The sequence below is a fragment of the Ictidomys tridecemlineatus genome, chromosome 4 (genome assembly GCF_052094955.1).
Source record: "Ictidomys tridecemlineatus isolate mIctTri1 chromosome 4, mIctTri1.hap1, whole genome shotgun sequence".
NCBI classification, from domain to species: Eukaryota; Metazoa; Chordata; class Mammalia; order Rodentia; family Sciuridae; genus Ictidomys; species Ictidomys tridecemlineatus.
The window spans coordinates 112,482,738-112,497,140 of NC_135480.1; the positions used below are offsets into that span (position 1 = coordinate 112,482,738).

At 33.6% G+C, this 14,403-nt stretch overlaps 1 protein-coding gene across 7 annotated transcripts in view; it reads right to left on the minus strand.

Moving 5' to 3' along the window:
• The window catches only part of Arhgap32 (Rho GTPase activating protein 32), a 297,323-nt gene that overhangs the window by 127,474 nt on the left and 155,446 nt on the right, over nt 1–14,403 (minus strand). The window lies entirely within an intron of this gene.

A 14,403-nucleotide genomic window follows, 5' to 3' on the forward strand; every position in this document is an offset into this window, starting at 1 on the left:
TTCATCCTTTGTATAGTACATAGGAATACTTTGTATTTTCATTCATATCTCTTGCAAATTGTCTTATGTCAATCTCCAAAGACTTTTCCATTCTTTAAACAACAAATTCCTTGAGCAAGAGCCCATGAATTATTAGTATTTAATATTTAACCCCCATTATAACCTTAAAGTTTGGCTCCTTTCAGAAAAAATGGTCAGAAAACTCATTACTATTAACTACACTAGAAAAGTAAATACAGATTTTATCTTTCATTTTTAAATTGCTCTGGAAAATAAAAAATTTCTTCATTTTAATAACTCTACTTTTATGATTTTATCATAAAAATTTTTATGATTAAAACCCTTGTATCTTAATGTATACCAATATAAAGTGCTCCAAAAAGCTTGATTTAATTTACACTGCTACCCACTATATATTAGAGTACCTATTTTCTCTTAATGTTTATCTTCCTTTGATAAGATTACTTCTTCACCTTTCTTTTATAATTAAGGCAAATGAGTTGAACATAATTTCACACTTTAAGCAGGTATTTTTATTCATTATTTTGCACAATACATTTTATTATATTCCATCTGACCTATCACTAAGCCAAAATACTTAAAAGTTGCCATTAAAATTATAAACCTTGCATCGAACGTCTTACATCTTGCTATAATTTGGATATGGTGTGTCCCTCAGAGTTCATGAACTAAAGGGTTGTCCCTAATGTAACAGTATTGAAAGGTGGTGGAACCTTTAAAAAGGTGGCACCTAGTGGGAAGTGATTAAGTCATTGGGAGCACCATCCTCGGAAGGGATTAATGCTCTCTCACAGGAGTAGATTAGGTTTTATGGGACTTGATTAGTTCCCATGAGAATGGGACATCATAAAGTAAGTTAAGCTCTCATGGTTCTTTTTCTTTTGTACACACTCCTGTCATGTGATCCCATCCACTATATTACGGTACAGCATGAGGCCCTTGCTAGATGTAGATGCCTGAGCTTGGATTGTCAGCCTCCAAAACCATGAGCCAGTGTCAAATTACCCAGTGTCAGGAAATGAAAATGACCAATTATATTATTCTATTGTATATATCTATGAATAGTAACAACAAATCCTACTATTATAACATACCAATAAAAATTTTAAAAAACAAAGTACTCAGTATCTCAGGTATTTTATTAGAGCAATACAAAACAGACTGAAACATCTCCTGATTGCAAGACTTACTATAAAACTAAACTAATTAAGACAATGTAGTACTGAATAAAGGACAAATAAATAATATAAATATACATTAAACAATATAGATGAATAAATTATGATATATTTATGCAACAGAGTTTTTTACTTGGAGAAATGCTAATTCTGAATACATTCAACAACATGAATAAATCTATTATAGTGCATGAAGAACAAAGGGCCTGCAGTGTCATCTACTAGGGTGGTTAAAGTAGAAGGATCATTTGACTCCAGGAGTTCAAGGCCAGCCCAGTCAACCCAGCACGACCACATTACCCCTTCCAAAAAAAATGTGTATGTGTGTACACAAACACACACACACATATATGTATGTATACATACATATATATACACACATATATTTATGTATATATATGTTTCTATCATGATGATGATGATGATGACAAAAACAGAGGGGAAATTTTTCAAAATCTCATATTATTACATTTATGCAAAATTCAAGAATAGGATGGGCTGGGATAGTTTTTTGGTTGAGTGTTTTGTATTTCTTGGGTTTGATTCCCAGAAATACAAAAAAGAAAAAAGAAAAAGAAGACGACGATGACAATGAAGGAAAAGGGGGAGGAGAAGGAAAAAGAGGAGGAAGAGGAAAAGAATAGGTAAATTATTCCACAAAGAAGAACAGTGTTACATCCAACTAGTGAGAGTATAAGGAAAACCTTATCGCCTGCTAAACAATATTTTATATCTTCGTGTGGGTAGTAGTATATAGGTCATCAAGAAGTAGGCGAAGATTAGTTCACTTACTTTACTGGGGGGAGGAGTATGTTTTCTAACCTATTTTATTACCAGGTATCCCCAGGTGTCAAAACCACCAGACTATGTACCAACTAGTACTAGCCTAAAATCTCCACTTAAAACAAGCAGAAAAGGGCTGCGACATGGGTCAGTGCTAGAGTGCTTGCCTACCATGTGCAAGGACCTGGGTTCAAACCCCAGAACCACAAGAAAAAGAAAAGCTGTATACAATGTATAAGCCAACTGTTGAAAACACTAAGGTTCAATCTGAATACAGAGAAGACATGAGAGACCATGTGCCTTAGAAGAAAATAAATGCCATTAAGTCAGCTCCATGTTTACCCAAGCTGTTGGCTAACAAGAACCTCCAACTATAGCCAAGGACCGTAATCCAAAAAGAAAGCAATTGAAAGTATAGCCTCCACTGGAATCCAGGCTACACTTTAAAACTCTACAGAACTTAGGACTAGGCTATAAAGGATACCCCCACAGAAGTGAAGCTAACAAAACTATTTATATAAAAATTAACCTCAAATAACTTTCCATTCCTTATACACAAGAATATTATAGTCTGAGATTAATCAATACAGATTATAGATTATAAACTATAGAATATAGGTTATGAGATATTAATAAGTAGGATAATAGAATTATGTGGTGTTACAGAAAATAATGTTAAGCTCTTTCTAAGATGTTAAAAATTATTTTTTTGGACTTCATATACTCACAAATGTGCTTGTCTGTTTTCGCTCTGCTAACTGCTCTTTCAGCCCTTGTATCCTGCTTGCTTGCTTGCACCTACATTTTCAAGGATGAGGTTTTTTTTCCCCTTTATAAACCCCATGAAACTCGACCCAGCGCTGTTCCTGGCAAAGACAATTCAGGTCCTGCAAGGGAGCAGTCACCAGCTAGCTAAATAAAAAGAACTCTCATTTGGACAAAATTTGGACTGAGAGTGTTTTCTGAGCTATCAGTTAATAATAAAGAAAAGCCTAAGAAATCTAGCCAATAAAAAGCATAATCAAGAAGAAATCCATTAACTAAGAAAAGACCCACAAATAACAAAAGTATTAAAACTAGCATAAAAAATGTTGAAACACTTAGTATGTTCAATATACTCATTAATGGGAAAGAGAAAGCAAACATAATGAAAAAAGAAAATTATTTTAAAATTAGTGGGATTACTAAAGATGGAAATACAATATCTACAATGATAGTATTAATATGTGTAACTGAAGGCAAAAATGAAAAAAAAAAGAGGGTAAGGGAGAATGCCAGGTGCACTGAAGGAAAAAAGGAACACAAAGATATATATTGGGGGAAATAATGGAATTATTATGAATTTCATGAAAATTATAAACACAATGATCCAGAAAACTCAGTAAATTCAAAGTATAATTAACATTTACAAAATCAAACTAATATATATCATAATCAGATGACTAAAAACCACTTATAAGAGAGAATCTTATTCACATAAAAAATTATGTTAAGGGGAATAAAAAGAAGAAGAGATGAACTGAGTTCTTTCAAGTACTTTTCAAAACTTGTCAGCAAAGAATTCTATATCCTGAAAAGTTTATTTCAAAAAGGCTGTTACACTGACTACAACTAAAAACTGGAGGAAAAAACATATGAAATAAAATAAAAATTCACAACTACCTGCAAACTCTAAAATAAATAAATCAGATGTGTTGGGGAGCAAAGTCAAACCTTGAAGGAAGGACAGTGTGCTTAATACAAAGACAATGTGTTTCCTAGGTGCCTCCCCCACTATACTATTACTGTTACTATTACGATTACTGGATGCCCCTACCACCACCACTATTACTTTCCAGAATTGACCTAAGGACAGTCTGCAAAGGGATAAGGGTCGCAGACATGGTCAGCAAAATTCTTAGGGGCACTCAACTTTCTGGCCAATGGTCTAAAAAAATGACCTTGAGTGTTGGAAAACAGACAAGAAGGTTTTCCCCTTCTTTTCATCTAGACTAGCACCAGAACAGATTGGAACCAGAACCACAATGTATCAGTGTCTGTGGCCACTCTTCAGAACAGAGAAACAATGAAAGAGGACCCTGTTATATTACTGTAGGGTCAACTATTGGTATTTTTTAATCTTCTCTCATAGACTTGACAAAGCCCAATCAGTAAAAAATATGTACAGTGCAAGAGGGAAAACCCCATCTTTCCAGCCAAAGAATGTGTGCAAAATCCCCACCAAGAAAAAGCTTGATATGACCACAACAAGCAGTATAAAACTGAATGTTGAAACCACTGTGTTAGTCTGTTTTGTTACTATGACAAAATGCCCAAGATAATATAATTTTAAGGAGGAAAGTATTATTTTGCCTCATGATTCCAAAGGTTTCAGTCCATGGCTGATTGGACCTATTGCTTTTGGGCCTGTGGTAGGGGGGAGCATCATGGTGGGAACATATGGTGGAGGAAGCTGCTTACCTAATGATGGCTAGAAAACAAAGAAAGAAAAAACAGGCTGGGGTCCCAATATCCCATTCAAGGACACAGCCCCTAATGACCTAACTTCCTCCCATTAGGCCACATGTACCTCTTGAAGTTTCTACCACATCCTAACAGTGTCATATGCTAGGAGCTAAACCTTCAACATATTTGCCTTTGGAGGACAATCAACACCCAAACTACAGTACCACCATTTAAAAATATCCAGATGAAACTTCAAATCTGAACCTAACTAGGCTGATGCTCAGTAAAACAAAAGTCAATATTCCCCCAAAGTATTTCTATAGAAATCAAAGTCTTACAAAATAATATCAGAATATCCACAACATATTCTGCTGTGGTTTGGATGTGGTATGTCACACAAGGTTCATGTCTGAGAACTTAGTCCTCAATTTGGTGGTAGAGGTAGAATGGAACCTTTATGAGGTGGAGTCTAGAGAGAGATCATAGATTGTGGGAGCATCTATGAGCATTCTTAGAAAAGACTGTGGGACCCCAACCTCTTTGGCTTCCTTTGTTAAAAATATCATCTCTTCTCCCACATGTGCGCTCACAATTGCCATATGCCATGAGGTAATGCAGTCAAGGGAGAATCCTAGCCAATCTCTGTGTCATGCTATTTGAACTTTTAGCATCCAAAATTGTGAGCTAAATAAACCTCTTTTCTTTTTAAACTTAGCCTGCCTCAGTTATTTCACTATAGTAACAAAAATGGACTAATTCACAATCTAAATTTATTAGCAATAGCAAAAAGAGACAAAAAAATGAGCAACTGCCAAAGGAAAAGACAACTGAGAAATGCCAAATTTGAGATAAAAACAGATATTGGACTAGTCAGACAAAGATAATGAAAATACAAAGAATGAAATCAAGGCATTTGCAGACAAAGACATCAAACAGATATCATAAACTTGCTGCATTAGGTATTGAAAGCAAAAGGAAGACGAAAATATAAAATACTCTTAGGAAAAATAAAAACTATACATAAACACCAAATGAAGTTTTTAGAAATGAAAAATATAAATAAAAATATGGTCATGACTCAACTGCAAAACTGAGCAAAGAAAAGGAGTCTGTGAACCTGACAATAGAAAAAATGAAATTATCCAACCAGAAGAACTGACAGTTAAAATTTTCTGAAAGATTTTAAAATATGAACAGACTTACAAATATCTATAGAACAACAAGAAACAACCTAACATTCATATTTTTGAAGTCTCTAAAAGTGAGAAGAGACACATAGGTACAGTAAAAAACTTCTGAAGAAATAATTCCTAAAAACACAAATTTGTTGAAAGATTATATATATACAGGTTTGAGAATATTAGCAAGAAGAAAATGAACTCAAACATCATAATCAAGCTGTTGAAAATCAAACAAAAAGGAAGTATCATAAAAACATCCAGAAACACAACACATCATATCTACAGGATAGTGAAGACATAAATGATCATGGATTTCACATCACAAACCACGACTAGAAAACAGTAGAGCATCTATAAAATGCTGAGAGAAAATTGAATTCAGAAAACTGAATCAAGAGAAAATATTCTTCAGAAATGAAGTACAAACTCAGAATAAGAAATAGAAGAATCTGTCCTCAGTAGATTGCCTCTAAAAATAAAATACAGGGCTGGGGCTATAGCTCAGTTGGTTGAGCACTTGCCTAGCATGTGTGAGGCACTGGGTTCAGTCCTTAGTACCACATAGAAATAAATAAAATAAAGGTATTATGTCCACGTACTATAAAAAATATTTAAAAAGAAAATACTAAAAGAAGTTCTTTGGGTGCAAAGAAAATAATATTTGGGGTAAAGTAAAACTTGAACCTCTGATATGCAGGAAGAGCAAGAGAAGTGGTAAATAATTAGGTAACTGTAAGAGACTAATAATCTTAAAGCCTTTAAAATATATGTGCTGGTTGAATGCAAAAATTATAACACCACTGATATAAAAACAATAACATAAAAGAGGTAGATAATAGGACTTAGATAGTGGTAAGTTTCTATATTCCACTTTAGGTGTAAAAAATTTTTAAGTAGAATATGAAAAGTTAGCAAATTGACACCACAATATATAAAAAAGATAAAACACCATGACCAAACAGATTATACCAGAAATGCAAGGTTGGTTTCACATCTAACAACAAATCAATGTAGCTTTTCACATTAACCAAAAGGGAAAAAAATAAACATATGTTTATATCTGAAACAGAAAACACAAAAAATTTCAAACACTCTTCCTGAAAAAATTAAAAATCAGCATACTAGAACAAGGAGAGAACAACCTTAATGTGATTATAAAAAAAAAAAAATTAAAGGGCCAGGCACAGTGGCTCACACTTGTAATCCCAGTAGCTAGGGAGGCTGAGGCAGGAGGACTGCAAATTCAAAACCAGCCTCAGCAACTTAGCGAGACCCTGATTCAAACAAACAAAATTTTAGAAATGGTCTGAGATGTGGCTCAGTTGTTGAGCAAACCCTGGGTTCAATCTCTGGTACCAAAAGAACAAAGAAAAAAAAATAACACTGAAGGTCTATCATACTTAATGACAGAATACTTAAAAGTTTTGTCTCAATTCAGAAAAAGAGAAGGATGCATATAACTGCCACATCTAACCAACATTATTTTGGAGTGCTTAGCTAACACAATCAGGAAATTGAAAGAAACTAAAGATTAGGCACACATAAAATACAAAAGAAATTACAAACTCATATAATTAAATAATATGTTGAGGTCAGTAAACATAAGGTAATATACAAAAATGAAGTACATTTCTATATTATATCAATAAACAAGCAAAAAATAAAATTTTACAACAAAATCAATTACAACAGAATTGAAGAAAATATCAAATAACAAGAAATATATGTAAAAACAATTATGAAAGACCTTCCTATGGTCCAAATGTGTGCGCCCCCCCCCCCAAAATTCACACAGTGAAACCTAATTCTGAGGTAACGGTTTTTACAAAGAGACGAGGGCTTTAGGAAGTAATCAGATCATAAGCATTCTGCATTCATGAATGCAGTGCTTAAACAAGAGAATTTGGGGATCCCCTTGGCTCCTTCTACCATGTGAGGACACACAAAATGCACCATCTATAAGAAACAGGCCTCATCACACTTCAAATCTGCTAGTACCTGGATCTTGGACTTGCCAGTCTCCTGAACTGTGACCAATAAAGTTTTGTTATTTATCAACTACCTAGTATAAGGTATTGTAACAGCAGTCTGAACAAGTAAAATAGATCTATTCACTAAAAATTTCAAGTGTTGTTCAAAAATTTTAAAAACTCTAAATGAACACAAACACACACACACACACACACACACACCTGACTAGCATAGACTGAAAAATGCAATTATGTCAGAGAATCAATTCTCCTTCAAAATTATATACAGATTCATCAGTGAAACTGGCACGCTCATTCTAAAAATTTATATGGAAATGTAGGGGAAAATCACAGATATATCAAAAGAGCAAAGTTGGAAAACTTTCTCTACCAGATGTCAAGATTTGCTATAAAATTATAATAATTAAGATAGTTGAGTTTTGGCCTAAATTTAAACAAAGGGACCAATTAAGAGAAAATTCAATATATGGCAATTAATAATGTGGTTATTTAATTTGTGAAAAAAGAAATCAGTACAATTGTCAGGAAAAAAAAGACAGTTATTTCAGTAAATGCACTAAGTCAATCGGATTTCTATATGGAAAAAAAAATGAATCTTGTCCCACCCTCACCTTATACACATCAGATTCAAAGAGAGGTGAAAGGTGAAACTGTTTTTCTAGAAAATACCTTAATAACACTGGGGTACACATAAATTCCTTTGTACACACACACACACAATTTTTATTTAGTTGTTCACAAACCTTTGTTTTTATTTACTTATATGCTGAGAATTGAACTCGGTGCACCTCACACATGCTAGGAAGCACTCTTCCACTGAGCTACAACCCCATATAGATTTCTTAAATGTACATACACAAAAAAATAAACCATGATCAAAAAAGTATATTAATAAACTGTATTTTACTAAAGCTAAGAATTTTTGTTTATTAAATGAAGTCATTAACCTCATGAAAAGACAAATGAGAGTCTAGAAGAAGAAACTGAAAACACAAATATCAGATGATAGTTTATTTTTAAAAAAAAAACTTCTAAAAAGCAACTTTAAAAAACCTGACAACCCAGCAAAAGAAAAAGGTAAGATCTGAATGAGCACATCTCTAAAGGGAATATTTTAATAGCCATCAAGAATATTAAACAATGCTTGAAGATAAATAACCACCACAGGAACTCCAAACCCAAAATGAAATTCTATTATATACATAACAGAATCCAGACTCAAATTGTACATTTTTAGGACACCATATTTAGGAGCATGGTTATCTGTGACAGGAAAGGTATTAATTGGCTAGGAGGCATTAAAGATAGCTTTCTGAATTTCAAGGAAAGTTCTTTGTTTAACTCCTGGTGATGGTCATATAAGAAGAAAACATAAGCAAAATTCAACAAGCTGTACATACAGGATTTGTGACTTCTCTGTATGTAAGGAATACATTTGTAAAAAAGTAAGTGAAAAAATTAAATGAGAAAAAAACACAACAGCATGAGAGTAGAAAAACACAGGCTGAATTATTAAATAAAGATGCATAAAATATCCTAAATAAAATAGCAAACCAAATTCATCATTTTATTAAAAAAACTTATAACCAAATTCAATGTTCCACAAATTCAAGGGCAATTTAATAATAGAAAATCTATTATTATCGTCCAACCTTAGTTATAATTAAAATTAATGGGGGAAAAACATCAAATAATTATAATAGATAAGAAGAGAAAGGAAGAGAGAAGGGAAAACATATGGAAATGGTAGGAGACCTTCAGTGATACACAAAATTATAAGAGGTTATGAGGGGCAAGGGGGTGGGGGGGAAAAAAAAAGGGGAGAGAATTGAACAACAGCAGAGGAGGTAGAGAGGGAAGATGGGAGGGGAGGGGAGGGGAGGGGGGATAGTAGGGGATAGGAAAGGTAGCAGAATACAACAGTCACTAATATGCCATTATGTAAAAATGTGAGTATGTAACAGAAGTGAGTCTGTATTATGTATTTGGGGAGTTCAAAACCCAATTGAGTCAAATGTATGAAAGATGATATGTCTTGAGCTCTGTAATGTTTTGAACAATCAATAAAAAAAAAAAAAAAGATAAATTATCTGAAAAAACTCAGTATATCTGTTCATAAGAATGTCTAGCAAAAATTACGGAACCAAACTAGTTGCCCTACAATAGATGAATGGATAAAGAAAATGTGGTATATATACACAATGGCATATTACTCAGCTATAAAGAAGAATAAAATTAAGGCATTTGCTGGTAAATGAATGGAACTAAAGACGATCGTGTTAAGTGAAATAAGCCAATCCCATAAAACCAAAGGCTGGATTTTCTCTGTGACAATGCAGATGCTAACACACAATAAAGGGGATAGGAGAGGGAAGAACAGAAGTTCATAGGATTGAATAAAGAGGAATGAAGGGAAAGGAGGAGGGTGGAAACAAGAAAGACATTAGAATTAATCAGACATAACTTTCCTATGTCCATATATGAATACTCAACCAGTGTAACTCCACATCATGAACAGGAATTTATACTCCCTGTATGTATAAATCACTCTACTGTCATGTATATCTAAAAAGTACAAATTAAAAAAAAAAAACAATGTCTAGCAAGACTTTTGGTTAAGAATGGTAAATTAAAAACATTTACCTCTGCTGTCTCAAATCCTACCAAAATAATGCTGGTGTTTTGTTTTCTTTTGTTTATCAATGTCTTCTTAAATTAGCAAAAGTACAAAATGTCAAATATGTAAAGCTATTTTCCACAGGACTATTTCTACTAACTAGAAGAATGGGAATAACATAGCTGTCCATCAGTAAAGGAACAGTTGAATACAGATGCTGCATCTACATCTACACAATGGAATAATCAAAACTATAAAATAAATGAGGAAGATTTCAGTCTATTGCTATGGAACAGTCTTTACCAGGTTAGCCTTTAAAAGAGACTAAATACAAGGGTCTGAGTGCCTAGTTCAATGGTAAAGTGTCTACCTAGTATGCACTAGGCTCTAGGTTCAATTCCTAGCACAGACCAAAAAGAAAGAGGAAATTTAAAAATCTGTTTTATTATTTTTTAAAGGGAAGATAAGGCAAACACTAATTTAAAATGTTAACCTGGAAGCAAAGAAAGAGATAGGCCGAGAAGATAAGGTAGGCCTGAATAATCTTATTCAAAAAGCTTTATTTTGAAGGTCAGATTTGGGGGCCATGAAAATGTCTTAAATGTTTGTAAATTTAAATAAAATAAAAATGGAAAAAAAGAGCAGTCCCTAAAAATAATAAACCAAATAAAACTAATGAACCTATTTATAATTTAGTGGCTTATGTACCCAGAAAGTAATTACCTCAAATGACAGTAAGGCAGAGTACTGCCTTACTTTCATCTCTAGGATATATCCCTCACATGATATAGCCTGGAGATGAAACAAACTGTCTTCGGTATTATTGGCATTATTTTGAAATTATTAAAACAATTTTAAAAATTAAAGTAAACAAGGAGTTGTTTAATGTCACTAAAATCTAAGGTTTTCCAAATAAGAGACACAAATATAAAATCAAACAAATTAAGTTGAAGCCCTTACTCATATCTATTGTGTGCCTATGTTTGTATGCATGTGTATGTTTAAATAAAGTAGCTAGAATAACAGAAGTGACAAATGCATGAGGTACTGAATCTTGATTATAGTAAAGCCTGTAAGTGAGTCCTCTGTAATATACCTATACATGAGAGTTCAGCATTAATACAGTTAAATTGAAAGCTCATTAAATACCAAAGATTGTTAAATAAGTGTTTAACTATTGCAAACTAACATACAACAGTAAGAAGGTGGCAAGTCACAGGGCTCTTTTGTCCCTAACTTTCTCATATTCTTATGAAAGACAAAAATATATGGCATAGAGAAGAAAATTGAAAGGGATACTAAATACTAATACCATGAGTAATAGAATTCAAAGAGATTTTAATAAGCTGCAAAGTCAAACTAAAATGAATGTGAAGTTCATTGAGAATAAAAATTAAAGTCCTCAATTTACATTCAAAACTTCGTTACATAAGGATAGTGGTAGGGAGTACATTTTGACAAGAATCTAGGTAACGAGATCTGAAAGAATACCATAATCTTAATATAAGCCAAAATTATATTCCTACAGTGAAAAACTACTGCAATCTTGAAAAATATGGCATCTATAACAAGGGAAGCATTTTTTCCCTATAAACAAGTTAAACCACATAGAGACAATTTCATCCATTTTAAGAAAACATAATATGAAATGGAAAACTTCCAGAAAAAAGAACTGGCAATATTTTACAGTTCTCTAACCCTTACCATGCTCCCCAAATCCGACAATTCCTCCACTAGTACAGATCTTCAAAGAATTTCTCCAATTGCTTATTCACTTGATCCCATATTCAAGTAAAGCACTGACACTGACTGGGTAACTACAAGTGATATAGCAATAATCTAATGCTTGGTGTTCTGATACAGAACCAGAAAGCTGGCAACCTCTACTGTCAGTACCCCCACAGTCCTCAGCCCCTCCATATTATTTACGTATATGACTACCTCCTTCAAATTACTATAAACTCAGAGCCAGGGTTGTGGTAGAGTGCTTGCCTGGCATGTGTGAGGCATTGGATTCAATCCCTGGCGCTACATAAAAATAAATAAATAAAATAAAGCTATTGTGTCCATCTACAACTAAAATAGGGGAAAAATTTTAAAAAGTACTATAAACTCCATATTGACAAGTATTAACAGAACAGCAAGGATTACAGATTTTTAACTAAGGGGGAAAAATGGGGTATATGGCATGGTTAATGAATAATCATAGGGCTACAAGACATGTGATTCAGCCATTTCACTGTTGAGAAAACAGAGACCAAGAAAGAAATACTGATTTACATAGTACATTAGTCACAGTATTTGAATTAAATTGAATTTTTATCACTAAACTACTATGTCTAATGTAGACACATAAACTATTCAAAGATAATGAAATTAAAAAGTGAAAAAATAGAACAATGAGAGATATTTTTTCCCTTATCAAAACATGAGACTAACAACTTCTAACACTGAAAAGATATGGCACAAAAGACACTAAACATTTATGATTAAAATAAGAGTTATTAAATCCTTTGGGCAAGTAATTTGGGGATCTCCATACTCTGAGTAATTCCATGCAAGATAATAGTAAAAAGAAAAAGTAAACCTCATCATAAAGACATTCATCAAATTGAAAAATATATAACAAATTCAGGGTCTTATTAATTAAAAGAACAGAAAGTAAATGTCCTATTTTACATGGTGTTTTATAATCATTAAATGTTTATTACTGTTTTCATTTAATATCAACAACAATACACTACTTACATAAATTAGTTCCCCCACCTCTTCTGAGCAATCAGTTTCATGGATTATTAGTGAATCTAAAGTGTCTAGAGTCTCTCTAATTTCTACCAACAAATGTCAACACAAACTATAGATATATTATGAAGCCTAAAAATCAGAAAAAAATATACAACACTCATCGGTAAAATTCTAAAGTAAAATTCTCTCCCAGGCCCGTTATACAATCAATCAAGGTATTACTGTGAAGTGTTTCTACGCATGTAATTTAAATCTCTTATAATACAAAATTTACCTGGGTGGACCTACTCTAATCACACTTCAAAATTTCAAAAGCAGAGTTTTCTCCAGCCAGTAACAGAAAAGAAAGTCAAAGATCTAAAGCATGAGGGATTGCTACTGACTTTGAGGACTGAGAGGGCCATATGAGCAGAAATTTTGGACACCACTAGAATGGGTCACCACTGAGAGCCAGCCAAGAAACAAGCATCTCAGACCTTCAATCACAAGGAACTACATTCACCACCTGAATGATGCAGGAAGCAGATCCTTCCACAGACCTTCAAATGAAAACCCAATCCAGTGGACAATTTTAATTTTTGCCTTATGAGACCCTGAGGAAAGAACCCAGTTCAGCCTGGACAGACTACAGAGATAATAAACAGGTATTGTTTTTAGCCCCTGAATTTGTAATTTCTTATATAGCAACAGAAAACAAGTATTATCAAGGTGGACCTCTAAAACCATAGGAATTCCTGAGTGATCTGAGGCTTTGCATGCGCCTTTACCTCTCACGCAATCAGAACTCTTTTCCCAGGACCATGATACCATACCTTGGAAGCTCTTGCCTCCAGCACGCCACTGAATGTACTGACTTCATGCTCCCAAACCCCCTGCAGAAATATAGCTGCTCACATTTGAAGGCAAAACCTGGAAGAAAGTGCAAATTCTGCAGGTGGGATAGGGATAGGTCACCAGTGCAAAGGATCCAGATCTGACTCAGTATATCAGCCAACTTTCCTCTCTCCCTTGCAACCCTGTATTCTAAACATACAAACTATAAGCTGTTCTATCTCACTTTGCAATTCTCAATACAACTGTTCTTATCCTTTAAGGAGAGGAAAGCAGAATTCTCTTCTCAATGGAAATATAATTTTCTATTCCCCTTTCTAAGGTGTCGTTATACTATGTCCACAGCCAGACTTCTCCAGAAATCTCTTCCTTCCAGTGAATCCACTGACTCCTTTACCTATGTATGACATGTTCCATGATGCACAAAGAATACTCAGTTCTCTCTGTATTACAGCACCTTAATAATAAGGTAGAATGCTTATAAGTAGAAAAAAGGATATACAAAACTGTACATTGCTCCAATCATAAAAAATCATATTTACCACTCATAATATGTCTGTATTCCAACACACAGATAATTCTAGCTACTCTAGAGGCTGAGGCAGAAGGAT